The following is an 8,427-nucleotide window of genomic DNA, read 5'->3' on the forward strand; positions in this document are numbered from 1 at the left end:
AATACTTTTGTGAATATCTATCTCGACAAATCACTATATAAAATCTATTTCAACAAAATTAGAAATTAGACTTTTTCGAATTTGTCATAAGACAGCGATATGATTTTTAAAAAAATTGTTGTCGATCAATCAGAGAAATGTCAATGTCTAATTTCTTTACGATATCCATGAAACTGTTTTCTAATAAACGAAGAAGATTACAAGTGTATCAATCACACTGCGGACTCATCGCAATAATAATGTTCACATTGCGCGAGTGATTCGGTAAATGAAGAAGCAAGGGCCCAAAGAGTCGGTTTAATAGGTTGACGAATTTCGTTAGACGCGCTACAACCCACTTGCGTCGCTAAATTACGCAGCATTCGTAGAATAGAAGAATCAAGGCCGGACGAGTTGCATTAGAATCATTATTATTACACACAGTTAATGCTAATCGTTTTTCTCGAGGGCGAATGGCCTTTTATTCCTTACGTTCTTTTGCCAATAAAAATGTGAAGCTACTTGATATGTAAATATGAACACAAATATTCTTGTATTTTTGCAAAATTTCTTTCTTTCACGTTTGCTTATTTCGTTTGTTACAAATTGAATGTTATATCGAGTTACAGTTGGTATTATAATTAATAATTGGTGTCTAGAATATAAATTAGGAATGATTCAATTGTTTATCGTTTCTTTCGCGAATTTGATAAATATGCAATTTAATCAGACGATATTTTGCCTTTTTGGTATACAGTATAAAAATTATGTATCATTTATATATTTAATTATGTATATAAAAATTATGTAAAATTATCTGTATAAAAATTCTGTATACTATATAAAAATTCTGTATTATTTACAATCACTTATTTCCATCTTCTACTTATCTTCTAGGTTTTGCTTAAATCTTTGATTTCGTAACAAATGTAACTCTGCATATGGAATTTATACGCTGGTTTTTTCTTTACATGCTTTTATATGTAATTTTATAATTGTAATTAATCAAATTTTCACGATGCACGTATTAAATAATAATTATAACAATGTTAGTAATCTAACATGCAATAAATACAGTGCGTCCCTGTAATTCTGGTACAGAAATAAGTTGTAAAGGAAAACTCTTTTTCATTCAAGGCTTCATTTACAATTAAGTGAAACAAAGTTTGAAGATTTGTCAAATTTTATTCTTACCTAAGCATGTTGAAACTTCATTTTTTATCAACATGAACTTCTTCGGCACTTATTTTCTTCTATTGATTATTCGCTCGACTAACCAGTCTCGAAGTAATTAAATTGAAAAATAAAAGTTTTATTGTTAATAAAAAAAAGATGTTATTGTTTTATGGTTTCCAACTCAGTTTTCCATGCACAGTCACCTACTGACCGTTATACCACAATCACAAAGACTCGCTGTATGTATTTAGTGTAACAAAAAATAAAAGTCACAAAAAAGTATAAGAAGACAAATGACAAATAATTCATAACTGTAAAAAGTAAAATTGCATTCAACAAAAATAACGAGCAAATGATAATAAATAATGTTAATATTAATAGAAACAGAAAGCTCATAACAACGTATAGTAATAAAAAAAATTATTGTATATCACCTGCAACTTACATTTATCGAATTCTTCGATCGGCAATCCTTTGTAATTATCTCAATTCACGTCAGAGATACTCGAGTAGAAAGCAGATAGGAAAAAATCATTGAGAAAAATGACAAAACAAATCTGTTTGTGTATAAATAAAATATGATTGAAAATAGCAAGAGGACGGTTGAAACCGGTCGCTTCCGGTCAGCCGCGTCGCATACCTCTATCCTTGTTCGTTGCCTACTGTCAACGTTAGTCCAGATCAGACTGTACCTCGACTTAGAAGACGTTGATGAGGTCTATATGAAAGATGGGTCAGGGTCATGCACAATACACCGTGTACACACAACGACAAAACTTCCTAACACGAAGCTGACCCGTACATTACACAGTAAACGCATTCGCATGCTCTCAGACTGGCCATCGGTGAAAACTCCTTCAATTCCATATGAAATGTCAGTCATTTTATCTCCGATCGTATCAGTTGTATCGCGATACGTAAAGTTTATTACAAATTCGAGTACTTTTGTGCTCGTTCAATCGATTATTCCCAGTTTCTGCGACATATCGCGATAGTACGCATAAGCGCGGTAAATGTTCAAACGAATTAATACCATTCGAATCGGGAAACGAATTTTCTTTGATTACTCGAAACGTTGTTCAGCGAACCGTTCTATTTATAGAATCTTTTGTTTGTGTACCTAAGCAAGCGAATTTACTTAATTAACTTTTGGTTAGAAACACTCTTTTTTGTTTGTTTTTTTTTTATTTCTTTTAACACTATCGTGTTTGATCTAATAAAAATTTGATGTTTGTTACAAATAGGGTGATTTAATATTAATTATTCATTCTCTGTCCCTCGTATTTAACTCAAATTTTTATATCCAATCATTTTTATTCTGTTCATATTTTTCTGTGTACTTTATTATATATATATATATATATATATATATATATATATATATATATATATATATATACTATGATGTATCATATATCTTTGTATAAAAGAGTTATTATCATAAATAAGCACGTATGGGAATAAGTATATAAGTAAATAAATATATTCATAAATAAATTAACATTAAAATTATTCAATCTGTTAAAATGACAAATATCAAATTTTCTTTTCTTAAAATTGCTGAAAAATACGGATATTTTTGTCAAAATTAATATTGATTTAAACAAAGGTGTGATCTATTTATTTGAATGATTATCGTTTAATATTTTCGTACGTATTAGAGATTGGTAGTTCAAGTACTAAAATTTTATTATTATTCTTACAATTAGATAATTGAAGCGTTTGCAGCAACAAGGAGGTTGCCTCAATATCTAAATCATATTTATTGAATGAGAACGAAAGATATAAATTTCACATTAGGAAATGCAAAAATTTATTACTACGAATAGTTAATTTTTTTCTAACACATCTTATTTGATTTTGATTGATTTCAATCTAATTTTCATTTGTTCATTAAAATTAATATAAAGTGGAGCTATTATCTTATTGCAACAGTCTCTACAATTATTAACTCAAATATCAAATGCAACATTGAATTTTTAACAGAGCATTAAAATTTTATAAAAAATATTCTTTTATATTATGTTTATATTGTATGCATCTTCCTATTTCCCATAAATACATAAAAACCTACAATCTATTAATCATATTAGTATTATAAATATTAACGCATGGTGCGCTAGTTTATTAAAACCTACATAATTCATCGACTTTCAAGGTCATTCATTGTCTTTTAAAACCAAGAAATTGTTGTATCTTTCAATATTGATCTCGTGTGTCAACGCATTTGATTTAACTATCTTTACAGGATTGTATCCTCTCCAATGTTGTCCAGGATGTTTCATATATGATAGCTCGATGAATTCGTCATGGAACGGGCTACATGTCCATCTGCAAAAAAAATACATGTGTTCATTTAAAAAAGAAACAAAGATCATTTTGAAATCTTGGAAGTACGTTCACTTAGGTTTGTGACCACCAAAAGATATTTCCCCAGAAAGTAAATTTTATTTGAAACAGAGCGATACAACTGACATTAGAAACTGTAACAAATTTTATAAAAATGAATAAATAATCAAAATAAAACGGAAATTTAAAATATGCGAAAATGCTGTTTTTATCAAAAATCAATATTTAATTCTTAGTATCATTGTGCATTGAATCATTGTGCCCTACTATTACTTAGATATTTCTCAGGAACTACAACTACTTTCCTTTTTAAAGTTTTACCAGATATTTTACATATTTTTCATTTCTACAATTTAAAAAACTATTTCTATTTAAATGTTTAAACGTTTGTTATTTTCTAATAAAACAAAAACTTTTATTTTAACTGTTTCAAAATATCTTCTTTCTATTATGCTTTTCATGTTGTTATAATCTATGCAGCACAAATGCAGTGCTTGGTTATTATAATATTATAATATCTGATTGAATTAATATTATAATATCTCTCCCTTATTATTATAATATTATAACAATAAGCAGTACTTGGTTATTAATAATAATAATATATTATAACATTATAATTTATTATTATAATTAATACTATATATTCGTACATGATATCACGCTCATATTTTTATACAAAAAAAAAAAAATCATAATATTAAAAGCTTATTTGTATAATATAAGAAAAATGCATCGATAGAAATTTGTCTGAGTAAAATGAAAAGATTGTAAGATGATACCAAAGATTAAATTGAAGCAATTACGAAACATTGCTTTCTTCGAATCCCTTTCCTCTCACTTTTCAACCCTAATCGTCACGCGTGAACAGATAATTACCACAATTCATGACACTTAGCAAGCAAAGGAAATTCTCGGACAAGAAATCCTGGATCAAAAGACAGAGTCGTAAAGCAAGTGGACCTCGGAGGAGAACGGGTGGACGAGCAACGAGCACGTCGATAGTAGCCGTGATTTTTCTTTATTTACGGAGGAATAAGGCAGGACACTTAATCCTTCGGTAATGCCAAAGCGCATCCTCCGCGAGCGTGCCTAAGGATGCGATCGATAGAAATGTCCTGACGTCACGAAGACGTCGCGGAATTCATTACGCGGCTGTGCCTTCCAGCTCTCCTCTGGCCTGCCCGAGCTTAAAAATTAAAAGGCTCTCAAACAAAAAACTCCCTTTTTCATTCTCAGCATCGCGGATTCGTAATCCTTTGACTAGCGGACTCTGTAACAGCTACCACCACCAGAATTCGACATGCGAAGCCTGAGAACAAGCCCTCAGACCTTTACCCTCTTGCTTTCCTTTCTTCTTCTCTGCGCGCACAACGAATCAGCTGAAACCGTCGATCGCCTGATTTAAGTATACCTTCTCGTTTCTCTCTTTCTTTCTTTCTTTTCCCTTTTGTTTCATACAGCCAGCCGAAACTTTTTTCGTCCCTGGGAGCATTACGGTCTATTTGCGGGGGATTTAACGAAACCATCGCGGACTATCACAGACCCTTGCAAGGGGACGATCTTCGCTTATCGTGTAACAAAAATTTCAAATACATCTGATCAAGTTAGGTTTCTTTCTGTAATGGATCAAAATCGATTGCTGCTGGATACTGCGTTTATGTGAATTTCCATGATTTCTAATTTAACGCTGTTAAAAATTATACAAATCATTGTAGTTGAAATAATAACAATTGAAATAAATGGATCAATAATGATATAATAATAATAATTATTATTATTATATCATTATATAATGATATAATAATAATAATAATTTAATAATATAAGAATTCTATAAACAGATCCATGCAATTATATTCTGTTTAAACAAAAATTAATATTAACTCTTGGCGAAAGTAATCTTTTCAACAATTGTGAAAAAAAGAGAGAATTATTAAAATTATACAAATCATTGTAGTTTAAATAATAACAATTGAAATAAATGGATCTATAATGATATAATAATAATATTTTAATAATATAAGAATTCTATAAACAGATCCATGCAATTATATTCTGTTTAAACAAAAATTAATATTAACCCTTGGCGAAAGTAATCTTTTCAACAATTGTGAAAAAAAGAGAGAATTATTAAAATTATACAAATCATTGTAGTTTAAATAATAACAATTGAAATAAATGGATCTATAATGATATAATAATAATATTTTAATAATATAAGAATTCTATAAATAGATCCATACAATTATATTCTGTTTAAACAAAAATTAATATTAACCCTTGGCGAAAGTAATCTTTTCAACAATTGTGAAAAAAAGAGAGAATTATTAAAATTATACAAATCATTGTAGTTTAAATAATAACAATTGAAATAAATGGATCTATAATGATATAATAATAATAATAATAATTTAATAATATAAGTATTCTATAAATAAATTTATACAATTATATTCTGTTTAAACAAAAATTAATATTAACTTTGACGAAAATAATCTTTTTAATAATTGTAAAAAAAGGAGAATTTGAAATTCGCCATGATGATGCAATTGGCTCAAGTGGAGATGCTCGATCATTGTCATAGCGTTAAATATTTTATCTTGTAGCGATAAAACGGAAAGTGGATCTTTTTACACTTGTATGAAAATTAAATTGATTTAAAAAAATAAAATCGTTCATGTACAAAGACTCATGAATATATTTGGATGTTATACATAAAAATATATTATGCATGTTATATAATGTTTGTTTTTCCATCAATACTTTATTAGGAGAAGTAAATTTCTAAGTTTTACTTTTTGAGTTGTATAAAAATATAAATTTGTTCAAAAATCCCTGTCCAATAATGAAACACGACTTCCGTGAGTACAAAATTTGAAAACGTTCTGAAAATAAATACAGAAATTGCATAATATTTACTGTAAATATATTTTAAATTGTTGTAAACAAAATGACTGAATACTTAATAAAACTTTTAGTTTTCAGACAGTTTATATCTTTTAAAACTAATATTAATCAATTTAAAATTTTGCCAGAGTTCATTTACATTTTCACTATTGCAATTAAAATTAAAACAAAGTTTGCAATTAAAATTTTTAGTGGATCATTGTTAATCATTGAGTATTTTCCCAGTATAATTTTTTTACATCAATAAAATCATCTTTTCTCTTCAGGTAGCTATTTGGAAATTAGTATTAATATTCAATTTTTACTGCATCAGATCAAGTTTTAAAATGCATTTGAATTGAATGTTGACTAGTGGATTACTTTGTCTTATGTCAAAAAGATAAAATGATAAACGGTACTTTCGACAAAACAATTATAACTCTTTTGTAGCACTCAGTCACTAAATTACAAATAATTTTAGAGATTTATAAAATTCTATCATTTCATATACATTTTATGTACATTTATATAGATAATTACCTTAAACATATTATTAATACTAAATATCTTGAATTATTGATATGATGGATATTTTACTATTTAAATAATTCTGTTTCTAAAGTATATTTATTTAATAGTAAAGTGTAATAGATATTTTACTACTTAAATAATTGTGTTTCTAAAGTATATATTTCAATGAATATCATGTAATTTCTATAAAAATACTTTCGCGAGCCTCTGTAGTTCCATGAAATAATACACAAATAACAATAATTCGAAATATAATAAACGTCAAATATTTAAGTAAATAAAGCTCTCGTTATTCAAAAATTAAATGTAAATTATAAAATATTTAGAAAGAGTCTAAATATATTTTTTATTTTTATATATATATAATGTTAACTTAAAACAATTTTAATACATTGTATTTAAGTTATTTATGTTTTTTCAATATCATGATGTACAATATTATATTATTAATGTTAATTAATCCAATTACTTTATAACAACAAATATAACAGTAATAATTTATAAACTGTATATATTGAAACAAATCTAAATATTTTCTTCATAGTTTTATGTATATTATGTAATGTTTGAAATGTTATTTTTTTCCTACCTAAATCTTTTACAATATTAAATATGAATTAATTCGAGTGATTTACAATATTGCTGTTAAACTGTATATATATTGAAAATATATTATAAATTTATCCAAAGTTTGATAAAATATATTTTATTAATTATTCGATTGTACATTATACTATATTATTAACATATATTGTATTATTAGTTTTATGCAATTTTAATGATTTTGTGTAATTGTTACCAAGAATGAACGCATTTCACGCCGAGATATACATACCTGGTTGTTTTCATTTCACTTCGATTAAACGTTTCTGTCTCGTCGAGTATTATACTTTGTTTGCCATAGATTTATCAGAAAAAAACCAGATTTTCCTTGAAAATCACTTTTCGGTGTCTACTTGTACAAAAACATTTATAACGATCAAATGAAATATCATACAAAAATTTAACAAAAATTCATATTTTATTTACAAATAGAAATAATGCTGTACAACAATCGTGCAAATATTTTAACCAGTCTGGAGTGTAACTTAAAAAAAAAGAAACAAAAATATTAACGTCATTTAAATGCTTTGAATTTTACTTTAATTTATGGTCAATTTCTCTAACTAAATTAATTCAATAGGACATATAAATATTATTAAAAATTCCCCTGTATAATATCATTCCCCTGTATAATATCATTATCGATATTGATTATAGAAATTTTTTAAGTTTTACAGTGGCTACAAGAAGTACGTTATATTTATTATTATTTATATCGCAGGTAAATTATTTGTTTCAATTATATATCACATTTATTCCTTTAATTTGCTACATTTGCAACATTTATTATCTATTAGTATCATTATGTAACTACAAACAGTTGATTCTTAATATTAGATATTGACTATTGGATTCAATTATATCAAATTTACTGTATTTATTTACTAATTTACTAATTTA

This window comes from Frieseomelitta varia, unplaced genomic scaffold (genome assembly GCF_011392965.1).
Source record: "Frieseomelitta varia isolate USP_RPSP 00005682 unplaced genomic scaffold, Fvar_1.2 scaffold_418, whole genome shotgun sequence".
Taxonomy (NCBI): Eukaryota; Metazoa; Arthropoda; class Insecta; order Hymenoptera; family Apidae; genus Frieseomelitta; species Frieseomelitta varia.